General features: G+C 50.1%; 1 long non-coding RNA gene across 1 annotated transcript; it reads left to right on the top strand.

The window, feature by feature from the left end:
• Positions 1-520: 520 nt before the first annotated feature.
• LOC140425771 (uncharacterized) lies at positions 521-18065 on the top strand. The gene is made up of 3 exons (XR_011947992.1): positions 521-587; positions 17269-17499; positions 18006-18065. It is a non-coding gene; the product is annotated as an uncharacterized lncRNA (long non-coding RNA).
• Positions 18066-19013: the final 948 nt, after the last annotated feature.

The following is a 19013-nucleotide window of genomic DNA, read 5'->3' on the forward strand; positions in this document are numbered from 1 at the left end:
CCCCATGGAGTACGGTGCGGCCACTGCAGGCCGCCGCCATGCGCAAGCGCGGCCTCGGAACCAGAAGTGCTCAGGGCCGTATCGGCAGCGAGAGCTGCAAGCTCTACGCTGCCTCCCCACTAGTCCCCAGCAAAACGGGGAATTGGTAGCTGTTTTACACCAGTTTTCCTGGCGTAAAAGACCACAGTGTTTATGCCGGCGTGGGGACATAGTCTCCAAAACGGAGAATCCAGCCCATGCCTTATACTGGCAGCCAACCCACTAGATTTTCCAAACTGCCAACCTATCCATGAGAAGCGATATCAGTTCTGGACGTTCACCTAGCATATCAAAATGAGGTCTGTTTGGAGAAATACCTTTGTGCTCTGTTGCCTTTTGATTACTGTGGCTTGTGGTAATCATGTGACCTATGAGATCATCTTTGGTAAAACAATGGATTGAAGCAGTAGCCATGTTCACACACCACATGCAACATGGTGTCAGGAGTGAGCAGGTGAAGCTGAGTGGACTTCTTTCGCTGTAAGAGTGCCCGAATCTGAGAAAAATAGTGGAGAATAATTAAATCTTCAACCTGGGATGACAGTTGAGTGAGTAAATGTGGATTTGAATATTCCGGTCTTTGCTCCTATAGAGATGAAGGCAGATTTGAGAATGAATTGGAAAGTATGAAACTACCAAAGAATCGCAAACAGATAAGAGTAGCATTTCTGTTGTCAGTGGTGGGGAAAGGGTGCTACAAGCTGTATTGCGCCTTGGGCCTCACTGAGCAGCAGAGAAGCCAGCCTTATAACATTTTGGATGCCTTCGAAGACTTTGAATGCTCTATTAATGTGTTTTATTAACACAAAATGTTCAACGGCAGAGCTCAGGAAGAGAGGGAGAATATTGATCAGCATTTGATTTCACTGAGACATTAAGGTGAATCTTGTGAGTTTGACCAACTGCAGGATGATCTGATCAAAGGTATGATTGTCTTCGGATCAAGGGACCATGCCGTGATAGTATGTCTACTGAGATATTACTCTCAAGATAGCCCTTGACATGTGCAGAAGGTTTGAAGTGGTTAATAATCAGCTGAAGAGTATTGATGGGAGAGGTGATGAGCTTTGCTCAATGCTGAGAGGCTGTTCAGGCCTCCCAAGCACAAGAAATGAAAATGAAAGTCGCTTATTGTCACAAGTAGTCTTCAAATGAAGTTACTGTGAAAAGCCCCTCGTTGCCACATTCCAGCGCCTGTTCAGGGGGGCTGGTATGGGAATTGAACCGTGCTGCTGGCCTGCCTTGGTCTGCTTTCAAAGCCAGCGATTTAGCCTTGTGCTAAACCAGAAAAGGAAGAACTGTTTACAAAAGGACCAGTAGAAAGATCAAGGCCATATCTCTGGATATAAGTATTGCTGAGGGCATCAGACAAAAGAAAAGGATGCCTGACCAGCATGGGGAAAGCAGCTGCAAGGAACTGAAACACTTTGCACACTGTGTTTTGTTGGTAAGAAGGAAAGTCAAATTAGAAAGATGGTTGCTGGAGAGATGATGGCCGCTGATTCTGATTAATCACTCTACACCATCGAGCAGGTTGGCACCATCAAGTGTCAAGGAAACAAAAACGTTTGTGACTTTTGGAATGATGACTGCAGAAGGGCAGCATCAAGTTAATGTGTCAGATGGACACAGTGCTTGAAGCAACATCATGGGCTGGATTCTCCGGTCACCGACGTCAAAATCACGTTCGCCGATCGGCCAGAGAATCAAAGTTCCTGACAAAATCAGGAGCGGCGTCGCTTTTGCGGTGCTCCGCCCCTTCCAAAGCGGCGTACTTGACCTATTGACGGCCTCAGGACGTTGCCTGAGGCCCGCCCCCCCGACCAGCCGAGTTCCTGACGGCATGGGTCTCTCATGGCCTCGAGCGTCGGAAACTCGGCGTGGCGGCTGCGGACTCAGTCCCGAGGCGCCATAGTCAGGGGTGGGCCGATCCGCGGGCAGAGGGTACTTTATCAGGGCCTGGGGCACTGTTGGGGGGGTGGTCCGGGGCGTGCGAGCCGGCCAAAGGGGGGGGCACTATTCTACAGGCCGGGTCTGCGAGCAGCCGGCGCCATGTTACACGGTGCGGCCGCTGCACACATTGAAAAAAACAGTGCAAATCCGCCACTGATCCTCTGTCTGGTGGAGGGCTAGCAGGCACGCAGCGTAAAGCCCCTATAGCTGTGGATACAGCTGGAGAATTGCCGGTTCCGTGGCCCCGCATGCGCATGGCGGTGGCTGCAGCGGCCGCACCGTGCAACATGGCACGGCCACGCGCAGACCCGGCCTGCCAAATAATGTTCCCCTTTGACCAGGCTCGCCACCCCTGGACCACACCCCACCAGTGCCCCCAGCCCCCGCCAAAGTCCCCCTGCCCACAGAATGGTTCCGCCCTGCCCCCTCCCCTCCCCCACCCCCCCCGATTGTGGCGGCGCTGGACTCAGTTCGCAGCCGCCATGCTGGGTTCCTGAAACAAATAGCACACGTGTCCCACACCTCCGGGAACTTGGCCCATTGGGGGCGGAACATCAGGGGAGGGCATCCTGAGGCCGTCGAGACGCCGTGCAGCCGACTCTGCGAGTAAGCCATTTTGGAGGGGTCGGAGCAACACAACAGCCCACGATTTCGGCGCCAACGGGGATTCTTCACCATGCCTGAGCAGAGGGCACTGGACGTGGTCAGCGGCCCGGAGGAGAGGGAGGTCACTGAGTCAGAGGTCAGTGGCATGCTACGAAGTTTGGGTCAGAGGAGGACACTGACTGTCCACCACTGCTGTCTCCAACACCCTCCACCATCTCAAAGACTATCACCTCGGTCGGGCATCGGCTCTGAGGACACTATCTGGTGAGCACCACACAGTCAGTCCGGGACAGCAGGTGGAGATAGGAGCAGCCGAGGGGACGGACGGTCGGAAGGCAGCCCGGGCTCCTGGAATATCCAATCCAATCCACAGTGCAGATGGAGTCAGAGACCCGGGGACTACACGGGCAGGTGGAGGATTACATCTGCCTCAGGAGTTGGGTGTGGTGCCGGTCATGTGTGCCACCCAGGCCGAAACACCCTGAGGGACATGGCCCACACCCTGAGGGATGCGGCCCATTCACTGGCTGATGTGGCACAGACCCTCAGGGTGGTGGCACAGTCGGAAAGTGATGTGATGCAGTCCCAGAGGGGGCTGGGTCACTCCCTGTTCCCCATGGCCGTGAATGTGCAGACCCTTGTGGAGACCAGAGCAGGCCTCCAGGACTGACAGAGGCAGATGGCGGGGGATGCTCAGGTGATGGCTCCACTCGCACCCCCATTCCATGGTGTAGCCCAGGGGCCATTGGGCACTCTGAGGGAGGAGGAGGTGATGGGGCCCATGCCGGTTAGACAGACAGCTCTCAAACCTGGGCGGCTGCCATCTGCCCCCTCTGCTGCACTTAACACTGCTGCAAGCTCCGCTGTTGCCCACTCCGCTGCTGCTGCTTTTTCCTCCTCCTCGAGGAGCTCTTGCTCGTACAGCTGCAGGGCATCCCCCAGGGCTGCGGCGACTAGCAGGAAGGCCACCATTACTGGTTGCATTCCAATATCCATTATCTGCAGGGAGTTAAAGGTCGACATGTTAGCATGGTGGGTATGCCCATGCCCAACCAGGTCCACTAGGCTGCACGGTGGCCCCTGTTGGCACTGTGGGATTCCTCCCTGCAGCTCCCCGCCCCCCCTCACCCCCTCACCACTGGCCCGTCGGTGGTTGGCACCTTGGGTACTTCTGGCCCTGGCTCCCATCCCTGATGCCAGGGGTGCCATTGGCTGGCACTGCCTTTGCCAGGGTCTACTGTGGGTGTTGCCCTGGTCGGGCTGCTGGTGGATGCCAGCTGGGTGGGGTGGGGTGGGGGGAGGGGTTGGGGCGGGGGGGTATGGTGTGGCAGAGAGGTGGGGTGCATGGGTGGGGGTACCCATACAGCCAGTGACACAGGTCAGAACCAGGGACCAAGGTGGGTGGGCAGAACGGTGGCCACTGTAATGGCGTTCTGTGCCTGGGCACTGCCCCAGTCCCGTGTGGGGAGGGCCACCCTGGTCCCTCAGACTGTTTCCCCCATCTATCTCCTCCCGCCTCTCCACCCCCCCCATCGTCCCAGTCAAGGCAGGGCCCCCCCACTCCAACCAGCATGGCCAGTGTCCGGGCTGGCAGCCTGTAGTCGCTCCTCTCTGTGTCCTACTTCCTCTCTCTATCCCTCAGCAGTAACCACAACGGTTTCATGATTTTTAAAAGCACAAGTGAACCTCACCATCGGGAACTCGGCCCATCGGAGGCGAGGAATACCGGGTCGTGCCCGGTAATGACATGCGAACGGTGTCTACTGTACGTGCGAAGTGAATCGCATTGACGCCATTTTAAAGATAACGAAGAATCGCGATTTGGTGTCAAATCTACGCCCAATCGCATGTCCAGATTTCAGCATCGACTAACGGAGAATTCTGCCCCATGTTCCCCTGCTGGAGGTGAATTGCACATGATTTGCGCTACCAGCTGGAAGCAATTCAGTGGGCTGGATTCTCCAATTTCCTGGCCATGTCCGGAGGATCCATGGCATTTTTCGCGGGAAAAATTGGCGCGGCCCCAGCGCCGATCCTCCGACTGTAAAACGCACGGCCTTCCCGATATTAACGCTTGGAGAGTTGCTGGGTCCGTGGCCATGCATGCGCACGGTGATGACCTGCAGTGGTCGCGCCGTACAACATGGTGCCGGCTGTACACGGACCCGACCTGCCAGATAGTGCCACCCTAGACACCCCCTCGCCATCACCGGGCCACCCCCCACCAGTCACCCCAGCTCTCGCCGAAGCCCACCCGGCTAGCAGCATGGCTCCCGCCCGACTGTTGGCGGTGCTGGACACAATCCGCAGCCGCCACGCCGGGTTTCTGACCGCTGAGACCACAGTCCCCCGCACGGTTGGGAACTCGATCCATCCGGGACGGAGCTTCGGGAGAGGACCTTCGGGTAACATCCTGAGGCCGTCCCAACACTCCAACAGTCAAGGGCATTCAGCCTCTGATCTTCGGGTAAGCGTTCTCCAAGGCGGCCTACAGAACACGCGACAACGCAGAATCGCCGAGCAGAAAATTATAGCCACATTCCGCACGCATGAGTACGGCCTCAACCGGGACCTTGGATTTATGTCGCATTACATTCACCCCCCCACCATCTGGCCTGGGTTTGCGAAATCCTACCAACTGCCCGGGCTTGAGACAATTCACACCTCTTCAACCTGTGATTATCCCTCTCTCCAGTTGCTCCGTCTGGACCTGTAAAGACTTGATTACCTGCAAAGACAGACATTGAAAGTATCATCTTGCATCATTGAATTTGTCTCTATATGTGTTTGTGGAACCCACCTCTTCATTCACCTGATGAAGGGGCTGGGCTCCAAAAGCTAGTGATTTGAGACAAACCTGTTGGGCTTTAACCTGGTATTGTAAGACTTCTTACTGTGCCCACCCCAGACCAATGCTGGCATCGCCACATCACAGTCTGAGGAAGGCAAGAGAAGTGCTCTCCTGGTCAAATATGAGCAATGAGATGAAGGACCATATCAGCCAGTGCGATGCTTGTGAGAAACATCAAGCTAAGCAAGATAAAGAACCAGTCATGACATCCCAGAAAAGACTGGGGAAAATATGTTTGTCTGTGATGACTTTCATTACGGACCATGGATGTGGGTAAATTTAACTGACAGTGTGTGCAATCTGTTTTCTCTTTTTATGAAAAGGGAATGTTTGGAGATATGCCTTTATGCAGTGTTGCCTTTCGAGTACTGTGGCTTGCCATAGTCTTGTGACCTGTGATATCACCTTTGTTAACACAATAGATTGAGGTAGACCATTTTCACACAGCACACGGGACAAGGTCCAACCATAAATATTTATTGGATCGCCCACTGTCACCCTGCCCACCTATTTCCCAATATACCTACTGCACAAATATTAACAAATGCACAAATAATATCGTCAGAATTCTCATTCATATTTAAAAAAAAATTAGAATACCCATTTCATTTTTTCCAATTAAGGGGCAATTTAGCGTGGCCAATCCTCCTACCCTGCACATCTTTGGGTTGTGGGGTCCCAACCCCCGCAAACACACGGAGAATTTGCAAACTCCACACGGACAGTGATCCAGGTCGGGATCGAACCTGGGACCTTGATGCCGTGAGGCAGCAATGTTAACCACTGTGCCACTGTGGTGCCCCTCATTCATCTTTTAACCCAGTACTTTACCATAAATGCTTTGCTCTTCATTTTACCAATTATCTGCAGTAAACAATTATTGTATGTGATGATGCCATAATGCAGAGATCAGACTTATTTTATTGACCGTCTTCAAAGTGTCCAGAGTACTGTGACAGAATGAATATATGAGATAGGATATGTGTAGTTTGGAGAGGGACACATGTGTCATCCCTGTGCTCACCCAGCTGCATTGGCTCCTGGTCCAACAGTATCTTGATTTTAAAATTCTCATCCTTGTTTTCAAATCCCTCCATGGCTTCACCCCTCCATATCTCTAATCACCTTCAGTCCAACCCTCCAAGATCTCTGCACATCCGCAGTTTACTTCACTGCAACATTAGCAACCATGCCTTCAGTTACTCAAGTGCGAACCTCTGGAATTCTCTCCCTTAATTGCTACTCCTTTAAGATGCTCCTTTTACCAAGCTATAGACTATCTATCCTAATATCTCTTTGTGCTTTGCTTTCAAATTCCGTTGAAACACCTTGGAATATTTTAGGCTGTTAAGGGAGCCATATAATTGCAAGATTGTTGTTTGAAACCAGTGCACACAAGAGGTAATTTATACAAATTTTGCTGCTGACGATGAATTTTACCCAACGGGAGCATTAACTCATAAAATTACCACTATCTAATTTCCATATTCATGTAACTAGTGGCAGATTTAGGGGAGACATGGTTATAACCCCTTATTAGGTTAAAAAATATATTTTATGAACATCTGGCAGATAAATCATTATTTATTAAATTCTAAATGAAATAAAGCTTAGTTTTCTTTGTCTGTGCAACAACTATGATCTGCACACTATATGAAGGAGCAGACTGCATGTTCATGTGCAGAGACAGGAGTGGGTGGGTGAATGGGAAGCAGTCCAATAGCGCATGGGAAAGCCAGAAATATGTTAAGCATGTGACGTTTTATTCAGTCACCTCATTATAATTTTACTCCCAGGTCTTTCATCTAATTGCGATATGGACCCATATGGCATAATTTTAATCCAGTGTTTAAAGCTACACGCCAAACATTCAAGTTGAAGGAGTTGGAATTGCCTGTGAGGGGACTGGAAATGCTGCAATGGAGTCGAGGCAAGCAAAGGGTGTGCCTGGCTTCATGGATGCTTCCGTGAATATGCTGCTGAGGACTGTGAGGGGTCAGAGGGGGGATATCCTGATGTGTTGGGTATGCCGGGTCTGCGAGGACTGTGTTTACTCCAGCAGTGAGAGAGACAGGCTTCCAACACTTGAAGAAATGCAACTCGATTTTATTGAACTCTTAAATATCATACATACTTTAACTGTGGGTTGACACTATGTTGACTTGACTGGAGACCTGAGGCTAACCTGACCAGACTATCTTACTACCACATGGTGTATGTTCTAGTTGCTGCTCACGGGCTCTGACTGTCTCAGAGGCTGCATCCCAAGAGAGTGGGAAAACTAGTGCCCTCTGGCTTTATAGTGGTCGTGTCCTGTCTGGTGATGGGCTGCTGTGTTCTGTGTGTTTACTGGTCATCCTGCGTGTCAATCACTGCCTGTCTGTGCATCATCATATACCTGTGTGATGTTATGACATCTCCCCCCCACTTTTTTTTTTACTTATTAAAAAATGTGTGTAGGTCAATAAATAGTGAGTGTGTATGTACAGGAACCTGACTATATACAAAATATGTTAACATATTCACATGGGAAGGTGTCTAGTGCAGATGGAGGGCAGATAACAAATAAGGAAGAAACAATATGTACAGATGTGCAAACGGATCACAAGGTAATGCAACATTCAGTCTCTGAGGTGGGCGACAAATTCTGGTTGACCGCCTCAAGGGTGGGTCAGGGGCCGCCTGCACTTGAACGGGCGGAACTGCCTCCAATGTAGAGGTCGGTAAAAGAACTGGCAGATCGGTGGCCTCGTGGAAAGCGCGTCCTGAGGAACCAGCATGCGAGGCGGGACATCACGTTCAGGTGGCGGGCGTGGAAGTAGCCGCAGTGCCCACCTATTACGCCGAAGAAAGGAGCCACCATGCATGCGAACGAGGAACGATCTCGGGGCCACTTGCTTAACCACCACAGCCGTGGCAGACCGGCCACCGTCAGGTAGCTGAACACAAACTCGGTCAGCAGGAGCCAGAGCAGGGAGATCTGTGGCGTGGGCATCGTACGCCGCCTTGCATTGATCCCGAGACTGTTGCAGCCTCTGCAGGACCGGAAGATCTGGGATGTGGCTAGCCGGCACCGTCGTCCGTAGTGTGCGGTTCATTAACAACTGTGCTGGGGACAGGCCAGCGGACAAAGGAGTCGCCCGATAGGCTAACGGCGCCAGGTTAAAATCCGAACCCGAGTCAGCAGCTTTGCACAACAGTCTTTTAACAATGTGGACCCCCTTTTCAGCCTTCCCATTCGACTGGGGGTAGTGGGGGCTTGAAGTGACGCGCGTAAAATTGTGCAGCCGGGCAAAATCCGTCCACTCCTGGCTGAAGAACAAGGGCCATTATCAGTCATAACAGTAAGTGGAATGCCATGACGGGCAAAAGTCTCTTTGCATGCCTTGATGACCGTTGCTGATGTGAGGTCAGTCAGTCTTACCACTTCGGGGTAGTTGGAAAAGTAGTCCACGAGGAGGACATAGTCTCGGCCCTTTGAATGAAAGAGGTCAATACCAACTCTGGACCATGGGGAGGACACCAGTTCATGCGGCTGTAGAGTCTCTTTGGGCTGAGCCGGCTGGAACCTTTGACACTTTGGGCTGAGCCGGCTGGAACCTTTGACACAATGGGCAATTGAGGACCGTGTTGGTGATATCCTGACTGATGCCTGGCCAATATACTGCCTCTCGGGCTCGAGGGCGACACTTTTCGACCCCCAGGTGACCCTCGTGGATTTTGCCGAGGACCAGCTCTCGCATGCTCTGTGGGATTACTATCCTGTCCAGCTTCATTAATATGCCGTCCATTACCGCTAGATCATCCTTTATATTATAAAACTGGGGCCACTGCCCCTTTTGCCAACCATCCGTGAGATGTCGCATTACCCGCTGGAGTAAAGGATTCCTGGCCGTCTCCTGATGAATTTGCACGACCCTTTCATCAGTGGCCGGAAAGTTGGATGCACAAAACTTCACCAGAGCGTCTATCTGACAGACAAAGTCCGACTGCTTACACGTCGTGGTGATGGATCGAGAGAGTGCGTCGGCCACGATGAGCTCTTTGCCCAGGATGTAGACCAGGTCGAAATCGTAGCGGCGGAGTTTGAGGAGGATACGTTACAGCCGTGCCGTCATATCATTGAGGTCTTTTTGGATGATGTGAACCAATGGCCTGTGGTCTGTCTCGACCGTGAATTTGGGGAGTCCATACGCGTAATCATGGAATTTGTCAATCCCTGTGAGGAGGCCCAGGCATTCTTTTTCAATCTGAGCATATTGTTGCTCAGTAGGCGTCATGGCTCTAGAGGCATATGCGACTGGGGCCCAGGAGGAGGATTCGTCCCGCCTGGCTCGCGTCGGTGGAGATCTTCATCTCCTTGGCGGAGTCGAAAAACGCCAGTACCGGGGCCTTGGTGAGTTTCGCCCTGAGCTCACGCCACTCTTGCTCATGAGCGGGGAGCTACTGGAAGTCCGTAGTTTTTTTGACAAGTTTGCGGACAGCTGTGGTGTGTGATGCAAGGTTGGGGATAAACTTCCCAAGGAAATTGACCATCCCTAGGAAGCGGAGGACCGCCTTCTTGTCCTCCGGGGTCTTCATGGCGTTGATCGCGTCTGCATCTGGCTGCACACTGAACTGCGAAATATTGTCGCCAAGGAACTTTATTTTTGCTTGACCGAATCAGCATTTAGCTCAATTGAGTCGGAGGCCATGCTCATGAATCCTGTGGAATACTCGCTTGAGGTGATCGATGTGCTCCTGAGGAGTTATGGACCAGGTAATTGTCATGATATTCAAACACACACATCATGATGGACACACCAACAGACAAATCAGAACACACAACACCACAACCAATCACACACAAAGACAGGAACCATATAAAAGCACGAACACGACACCTGGTGGACAGTAGGTCTGGGGACAAGGACATCGACACAACCTGATTCAACATCCCAAACAGGGAATCCCCACGTGCAGAGTATCAAGACAAAACTGTATATAGTAAGTTTAAATAAAACAGCGTTGTACCAAATACAACTGTGTTGGCTAATCTGTGTGTCAGAACGCCCAACACCACATGGTACAGGAATGGATCGATACCTGCCAACTAAACTGCCATTCTGGACATGGACCGCACCGACAAACCGCAGCCGTTGCAAGTCGCGGGGAACCTTGGTACCAATTGGAAGCTCTTCAGGCAGCGATTTGACCTGTACATCCGAGCCAACGAGAAACAGAGTGCCTCGGATGAAACGAAGATTGCACTGCTCCTCTTCTACGCAGGGCAGCACGCCCTCGACGTTTTCAACTCACTGGTGTTCGAAGAAGGGGAAAACCAATCCAAGTATGACACGGTCATCCTCAAGCTGGACCAGCACTTTAATGTTGAAGTGAATGAAAGTTTTGAAAGATATCTCTTTCAGCAATGCCTGCAAGGTAAGGAGGAGCTTTTTCAACCCTTTTTGACGCACCTCCGAATTCTAGCGCAGTCCTGCGGTTACGGCAGCACCACAGAGTCCATGATCAGGGACCAGATTGTTTTTGGCCTACGCCAGCAGCTTCTTAAAATAAAAGGCCTCACCTTAGCGTCTGCTGTGGAAGCCTGTGTCCTCCACGAGAATGCAACCAGCCGTTTTGCCCGATTTCAGGCGTCCGAATTGGCATGGAGGGGGTCCCCAGCCGTCGAATCGGCAAGCCAGGCCGCCCACGACGCCGAACGCATCCAGGCCGTCGATTATTTCCCGACCCGCGGCCCCGACGAGAGCAGCCGCTTCCCGCGCTTTTCGCGGTCTCCCGCGCTAGTGCGCGCCAAAAATAACGGCAACATCGAGGGGCGCACTGCGCAGGCGCATGCGCAGTGGCGCAACGAATGCCGTGACGTCATGACGTGCGGCAATTGTGGAGCTGTACATTTAAAAGGGCAATGTCCTGCTAAAAACCGACAGTGCCTCCGATGTGGCAAGATGGGCCACTATGCTGCCCACTGTCGTGCGGCTCAACCCATGGATCCTGCACATCCCCGACAATCTCGCAGACAAGTCAGGACCGTCCAGCCCACGCATCAAGACTTCCAGTTAAGTGATGCAGATGACCAGGATGCCTTCCGCGTTTCCGTCATCAATGTCAACAAGGTCAATGCCATCAATCCAGCCGATGAGTGGTGTGCCACCCTAATGGTCAACCCGAACTCGTCGCAAGCCCATTAGACTGGACTTATAACACCGTTCATATGTTTAAAAAGTTAAACACTACTGTATTATAACCTGTTGTTTATCGTTCCAGATATCGTCTGACTGGACCACTGTTCAAGTTTTTTTATCTTTCGCATTCATGTTCTGTTATGGTACAACCTTGTTAATGTGACGCACCCGACATCGCCCCATGTACATAGTTACGTCATATGCACATGCTGTACACAACACACACACACACTCTTAGAGACACTCATGACACGATTATATTTATTACCACGTAGGCACATATCTTTGTAAAAAGGGGGGATGTCATGATATTCAAACACACACATCATGATGGACACACCAACAGACAAATCAGAACACACAACACCACAACCAATCACACACAAAGACAGGAACCATATAAAAGCACAAACACGACACCTGGTGGACAGTAGGTCTGGGGACAAGGACATCGACACAACCTGATTCAACATCCCAAACAGGGAATCCCCATGTGCAGAGTATCAAGACAAAACTGTATATAGTAAGTTTAAATAAAACAGCGTTGTACCAAATACAACTGTGTTGGCTAATCTGTGTGTCAGAACGCCCAACACCACAATAATAATAGTAAGAAGTCTTACAACACCAGGTTAAAGTCCAACAGGTTTGTTTCAATGTCACTAGCTTTCGGAGCGCTGCTCCTTCCTCAGGTGAATGAAGAGGTCTGTTCCAGAAACACATATATAGACAAATTCATTCACCTGAGGAAGGAGCAGCGCTCCGAAAGCTAGTGACATCGAAACAAACCTGGTGGACTTTAACCTGGTGTTGTAAGACTTTGTACTGTGCTCACCCCAGTCCAACGCCGGCATCTCCACATCACAATAATAATATCATTGACGTACCTCCGATCGATGCCCTCCATAATTTGCTCCATTATGCGGTGGAACACTTCCGAGGCGGAGATGATGCCAAAGGGTATCCGGTTGTAACAGTAGCGACCGAACGGGCTGTCAAATGTACACAACTTTCGACTAGACGCGTCCAGCTGTATTTGCCAAAACCCCTTGGAGGCATCCAGCTTTGTGAAAAACTTGGCATGAGCCATTTCGCTGGTGAGCTCTTCTCGTTTAGGTATAGGGTAGTGTTCCCTCATGATGTTCCTGTTCAAATCTTTGGGGTCGATGCAAATGCGAAGTTCCCCTGACGTATTTTTTGACACAGACCATGGAATTAACCCACTCCGTGGGTCCAGTGACCTTAGAAACAATGCCCTGGTCCTGGAGGTCTTGCAGCTGCTGCTTGAGGCGGTACTTGAGGGGTGCCGGCACCCGACGCGGTGCATGAACCACACGTGTGGCAGTGGTCTCTCTAAGCAAATTGTACAGTAACTACCTTTGGCATATCATTAACGGGCCCATTCCAGCATTCTGTGGGCCTCCACTTCTATCAGGAGAAATTACTGATGGCGAGGTTGAATAAACTCGGTTTGTTCTCACTGGAACGGAGGAGGTTGAGGGGCGACCTGATAGAGGTCTACAAAATTATGAGGGGCATAGACAGAGTGGATAGTCAGAGGCTTTTCCCCGGGGTAGAGGGGTCAATTACTAGGGGGCATAGGTTTAAGGTGTGAGGGGAAAGGTTTAGAGTAGATGTATGAGGCAAGTTTTTTACGCAGAGGGTAGTGGGTGCCTGGAGCTCGCTACCGGAGGAGGTGGTGGAAGCAGGGACGATAGTGACATTTAAGGGACATCTTGACAAATCCATGAATAGGATGGGAATAGAGGGATTCGGACCCAGGAAGTGTAGAAGATTGTAGTTTAGTCGGGCAGCATGGTCGGCACGGGCTTGGAGGGCCGAAGGGCCTGTTCCTGTGCTGTACATTTCTTTGTTCTTTGTTCTACTTGTATTTAAGACTGGGGAACAGGCGCAGTGGCTGCTGAGGGTGTGGGAGGGGGTACAACAGTGTCTAACAGTGCTACAGTGTGCTGACAATTGTGCCACTGGCCGGGGGTCGTCTGCCAAGGCCGGGGGGGAGTAGTTTGGTGTGGTTAGGAGGTGAGCCATGGGGTTGGGTTGGCTGGGCAAGGTCCACCATTGCCGCAGCCTGCAAGGCAGCCATGCGGCTGCGCACGCCGTTGACTGTCCACTGGGTCTGGGAACTTAGCGCCCCCCCCCCCCAGGCCACCCTCACCATACCCTCTTGCCCCAGCCGACCCATCAACGGGATGGGCATGCTCCAGCGCAATCAGTGCCATCTTCGCTGGGATGAGGATGTGTAGGGGGTGGAGTGCTTATATGCAGCTCTTGCTTGTCAGGCTCTCCAATACCGATCCTGACCCCATCGTATATACTCCGGCATGCATTGGAATTACACCAGTTCCAGGTGGGGCCGGTGCTAGCCCATTAAACGGTCCTGAATCGCTGTGGGACTGGCACCGCTTTCATCAACGTACATTCAGTCTCGGCATCAGCACTTAGTCTCTCAAACGGGGAATCCTGGCCAATGTCTTCTTCCATGGACAGATTGGCCAAGGCCCTAGACCATCAAATATGCCCAGCACATAGGTCAATGCAGATTTGGACAACCACCATGCAGACTCTGGACACCAACATGTCTGATTCCTTTGACTGATTGACAGATACTTTAATCTTGGTTTTATAGGACAATCTTGGTCTGCACAAAATCTGCCCCAGCACAATGGCAGCAGTGAAGTGTGGCTGGGATAATGGAGAAATGGGATATTGAAGTGGGAATTTCATTTGAAGCACTTTGATTTTTCATCAACAGCTCACCCTTACTCAGTGCCCAACATGCTCGCCTCATCACCCAATGATTGAGTCTGTCTCTGGACAGGCAGTCTTTGGTAGAGCCTTCAAGAGCTCCACTACCCAGATAACGTAGGCCAAAACAACCTGTCAGTCAAGAGCAGGGATCAGAGCAGCATACATCTACCCCTGCCGAAACCATATAGGAGTAGCAAGAAACATTTTTAGGCTTTGTACGAGGGTATGCACATGAGAAATCAATAATATTATGGGCACGATCTACTGGCCACACTGCTCCTGAAAAGCAGAGCGCTGCGGTGCAACGTAGCCAGTAACTGCCGGGAGACCCTACTCCTGGGATCCACCCGGCTCGCCACGCATTGGGAGATGAGAGACGTTGAGATGTGAAGCCCGCCCATTGTGGGGGGGATGACTTTCTGGCAAATCTTCATATTCGAGCGAGACAGCTAGTCTCACTCTAATATGCAGCTCCCTGAGGTAACCAAGGTGTTGGGATCTATCCCCTCCAACCACTGCCAAGTTGCCAAGCTGGCATTCTTTACATGGTGGTTATCGGGCTGGGGGGTGCTCTACGCTGGTTTAGGGGGGGGCTTTGCATGGGCCCCCTGGGACCCACTTACAGTGAGTTGATGTTGCGGGGGGGATTGGGGGGGGGGGGGGGGCGGGGTTGGGGGTTACGTTGGAGGTTCGGGAGATCAGGACACCATTACAAAATGGCATCCCAATTTCTCGCTAAACTGAGGAGTTTCAGCGAGTGGCGCTTAGTGCAGGAAACGGTACTAAGTGTGGCCTCGGCCACTCATTCCCCGCTAAACATCTGTATCTAACCGGTGTCATATTTAATAACGTTACATTTCTCGGCAGTGCGAGCGCCTGGAAACACGTGACTAAACGTGCTCGCTGTGGGACATAGTTCCCATTTGGTTCGACCGCACCCTATGTTTTGTTAAGTTTCTGTTTTTTATTTACAGAACATAAATGTTATTCTTTTTCATAATTTTGCCATTTTGCCCATTCATGGGGGCTGAGTGATAAATGGCCATCCAAGTTGGTTGATGATGAATGTGAGGACATGAACTGTTGGGAATAAACGGGGTAATTGTCAAAGAGGTCATTGGTCTGTTGCAGAACTCTTTGGGTCAGTGGCATTGTGAGGGGATGAGGAGAGCAAGAAAGGTGGCATTTGCATTTTCTTATGACATAAATCCACTGCTGTATCATAGAATCATAGAATCCCTACAGTGCAGCAGGAGGCCATTTGCCCATCAAGTCTGCACCAACCCTCCGAAAGAACACCCCACGCAGGCCCACTCCCCCATCCCATCCCCTCAACCCCGTAACCTAACCTGCGCATCCCTGGATACTTAAGGGACAATTTAGCATGGCCAATCCACCGAATCTGCACATCTGTGGACTGCAGTTGAAGGGAACCTTGTATTAATAAGGATATCCCTGGTGGTGCATTGCCTTCATCACCATCCTCCTCCTCTTGTTCCTTACTGTCTGATTTGGCTGAGGAGCACCTGAGTTCTTTGTCTTGGTCTTCCGGTAGGTCCAAGCCTAGCTGTTGTGCAATGTTATGCAGAACATAGCACATCACAACCATTCTGGAGTCCCTAACTGGTGCATACTAAAGGGTACATCCAGGTCTGTTCAGTTACATGAAGTGCTTCTTCAGTATGCCACTAGCCTGTTCAGTCACACATATATATTTTATTGTGGCACTATTGGGCTTCAGTAGTCAGGTTTCTGACAGATGCCAGAAGCTAAGTTTGCAGTAAGTATTCTTGTTGCCTACTGGCCACCCCATTAAGTTTGTTTCCAGGTGCAAGGAGATTGGGGAACTTGACTGTCGTACGATGACAGCATCATTGCAGTCACCTGGGGATCTTGTACACACTTGCATAATTATCCTATTGTGGTTGCACACCAGATGTACATTGATGAATTGGAAGCCCTTGTGGTCCCTGAATAGTCCTGGTTGTTCCGGGGGTGTCCAGATTGCCACATCAGTGACAGAATTGACTTAATTGCTGGCCTGGCAAACAACTAGTCACCTGCTTTATGCATTTGAGGGCTGCCATTTGGGTGAACCTGGACATGTCTCCTGCAATGTCTTGCAAGAATCTGGAGGCAAAAAACATTACGGGTGAAGGTGACTTTGAGAGCCACTGGTAGACAGTAGGGCTTCTCGGAGGATGCAGATGCCTGCCAGCACTTGAAATGGCATCCTGAGCTTCCATTAAAGTAACAAGCCAATGTTAATATCACTCTAATTGAGTGATTAACATATGGTAACTAACAGCCTGCTTCTCCTGAGTGGCTTGTGTGTATGCAGCCTAAAATGCACAAGTAGTGCTGACGTTGGTAGTTTAGAGCCATCCTCCTGATGCATTGATGTTTTTCCTGGTTTTAATACCCCACTTGTTTCAAAGCCCACGCAGGCTTTCAGATTAGCTTTCAGCATGGTGGCACAGTGGTTAGCAGGGCTGCCTCACAGCGGCAGGGACCCTGATTCGATTCCGGCCTTGGGTCAATGTCTGTGTGGAGTTTGTATGTTCTCCCCGTGTCTGCGTGGGTTGCCTCCGGGTGCTCTGATTTCCTCCCACAGTCCAAAGATGTGCAGGGTAGGTGGATTGGCCAAGATGAGTCGTCCTTAGTGTCCAGGGATCTGCAGGTTAGGTGAGCTACGGGGATAAGGCGGGGTGGGCATGGGTCGAGTGCTCATTCGCAGTCAATGGGCCAAATGGCCTCCTTTTGCACTGTAGAGACTCTATGGTTCTATGATTAAAGTTCAGCCCAATGTCTCTTGCCTCTGTGACTGAAGCACATGCCTAATTGAATTTACAATTTCCTCTTCAGAAGCCAGAAGATGAATTTTCTAGTATATCTGTCTGTCGCTCCATGACCGTGAGTCTGCTAGCTCAGCAACTTCAAAATACACCTCATCAGCATTTACAGGACATATTTCAAAAACATTTTGAAATTAATTGGTAATGAAGTTCATCCCCATTAAGAACAAAGACCAAAGAAAAGTACAGCACAGGGACAAGTCCTTCGGCCCTCCAAGCCTGTGCCGACCATACTGCCCAGGTAAACTAAAATCTTCTGCACTTCCGGGGTCCATATCTTTCTGTTCCCATCCTATTCATGTATTTGTCAAGATGCCCCTTAAACGTTACTATCATATTTATAACCTCAATATTTGAATTTCGTCTGAAATATTAATTTAGCAAATGTGTGACTACTGTAATTCCTTTTGGATACTGTTTTGAATCTAACTTTGTACAGAATTACCAAACTTTTTTACAACATAAAAAGTAATATTGCACTGCAGAGTCAGCTAAAAAACATTGTCTAGAATTTTCGAAAAGTAGTTTTCATTCAGACAATAATTTATGCAAATCAAGGAGAGAACAATTTAAAGAAACATGCATAGAGCTATCAAATAGTTCTCTGATATACACAATCGCTGTACTTAAAGGTGGAGCTGCCATTCTGTACAAAAAGATGCAAAACAGATTCAAATGGATTATTAAATTTGGACAGCTGATTTTCACAAATTTATTTTCAAAACTATTTTTGGTCTTTTTTTAAAGGATCCTAATCATTTGAATGGAACACAAAACCATGGTAAGAGCACCGAATAAAAATATGATATTAAAATTCTCATCTGTTTTCAACTCCCTTCAGGGCATTGCCGCTCATATCTCTGTAGACTCCTCTAAGCCTACTACTCCCTGAGATCACTGCATTCTTCCAATAAAGGCCCCTTGCGAATCCCTGATTTCAATCACTCCACCATTGGCAATTGTGCCTTCAGCTGCCGAGTCCCTAAACTCTGGAATTCCCTCCCTAAACCTCTCTGGTACACTCATAGGAACAATGGAACATGAATAAGTCATTTAGCTCATCGAGCTTGTTCAACCAGTAAATGAAATTATGGCTGCTCTGAAACCAGGCCCCATATACCTGCTTTTGCCTCCTATCACTGAATATTTTTGGTTGAAAAAATATATCAATCTCAGATTTACTGTTAATAATTGCTTCAGCATCAATTGCCATTTGTGGAAGAGAGTTCCAAACTGTTACCACCCTTTGTGTATCAAAGTGGTCCTGCAGTTAATTCCTGAAAGGTCTGGCTCTAATTTTTAGACTATGCTCCCTGGTCCTCGACTCCACAATGAGCAGACATAGTGGGCTGGATTCTCCGTCCCGCCGCGCCAGATGTCTGGTTCAGCACGCCGGCGGGATGCTCCATTTCGCCGGCTGGTCAATGGAGTTTCCCATTGTCGGGCAGCCCCACACCGTCGGAAAAACCCCGGGCGCCGGCAAAACGGAGCATCCCGACAGCGGAAAATCCAGCCCAGTTTATTTTGATCTACCCTATCTCTTCCATTTGGTATTTTGAAAGCTTCCAACCAAATCACCCCTTAAATTGAAAGGAATAAACTCTAGTTTGTGTAATCTCTCCTCGTGGAGCCACAGTATAATTATCCTAGACCAGTTATCCTAGCAAGAATGACACATTGTTCCTACAGTGTGGTGCCTAGAACTGTTCACAGTGCTCCAGGTGCGGTATAACTAGGGTTTTGTATAGCTGAAGA

This window comes from Scyliorhinus torazame, chromosome 6 (genome assembly GCF_047496885.1).
Source record: "Scyliorhinus torazame isolate Kashiwa2021f chromosome 6, sScyTor2.1, whole genome shotgun sequence".
Classification (NCBI taxonomy): Eukaryota; Metazoa; Chordata; class Chondrichthyes; order Carcharhiniformes; family Scyliorhinidae; genus Scyliorhinus; species Scyliorhinus torazame.